General features: G+C 61.4%; 1 protein-coding gene across 2 annotated transcripts in view; it reads left to right on the plus strand.

Annotated features, from left to right (window-relative positions):
* Nucleotides 1–935, plus strand: part of PTPRN2 (protein tyrosine phosphatase receptor type N2) — an 831,505-nt gene that overhangs the window by 259,132 nt on the left and 571,438 nt on the right. The gene's annotated exons all lie outside the window — the stretch shown is intronic.

Below are 935 nucleotides of genomic sequence, written 5' to 3' on the forward strand. Positions count from 1 at the left end.
GGTCTGGGGGAGGAGAGGCGCTCCTGATGAGGGATGGGGCGGGAACGCGGCTCGTAGGACGGGTCTGGGGTAGGAGAGGCGCTCCTGATGAGGGATGGGGCGGGAACGCGGCTCGTAGGTCGGGTCTGGGGGAGGGGAGGCGCTCCTGATGAGGGATGGGGCGGGAACGCGGCTCGTAGGTCGGGTCTGGCCCACAGCTTGTGTGGTCCACCTCTGTTTTGGAAAATCGGCCCTGAGCACTCCAAGTCCAGTGTCTTTTGTTGCCAGTGTCACCCCTCCCTGTGGCCGAGCATGTGGCTGTAGCCCACATTTATGGCGATTGGCCAAGTCCTCCAAGCCCTGCCTGGACTCCGTGCCATTCCCACGCGCTGGGGGACAGTGTCGGCCTCCAGATGACTGCAGTGCGAGGACCCGGCCTCCGGTGCTGCTGCTGGAGTTCACCCCATCAGGGCGGGCCCAGGGCAGAAGGGCGCCTGCTGGTCCCTGCGCTCTGGGATATGGGGAAGGTTCTGGCCCATTGATTTCCCCACAGCTTTTTCCCAAGACCATCCTGCAGTGGGTTCTAATAAAATACAGCTTCCACTTTGGAGACAAATGCTGAAATCAAGTAGATAACGGTTTTCACGACAGCGGCTGACTCCTTACGGGAAGGTTGGATGGGAGCTGCCCAGGGCGAGGCCCGGAGCTCTCCTGCCCTCACAGCCATGACGGCAGTTTTTAAATAGAAGGAATGTGAAGTTACAGTGAGAGGGAGGGACGTGTGACCAGCCGTTTCCCATGCTTTCTTCTTGCTCCTGTGTTGGAGGAGAAGGACGGCAGAGGAGGCCCGCAGGGCACTTGAGGGAGAGCTGCCCGTGCAGTGGGGTGCTGTTTGCTGCTGGAGCTCCCCGTGCAGTGGGGTGCTGTTTGCTGCTGGAGCTCCCCGTGCAGTGGGG

The sequence above is a fragment of the Sapajus apella genome, unplaced genomic scaffold (genome assembly GCF_009761245.1).
Source record: "Sapajus apella isolate SASKATOON/1434 unplaced genomic scaffold, GSC_monkey_1.0 scaffold56, whole genome shotgun sequence".
In the NCBI taxonomy this organism is placed as follows: Eukaryota; Metazoa; Chordata; class Mammalia; order Primates; family Cebidae; genus Sapajus; species Sapajus apella.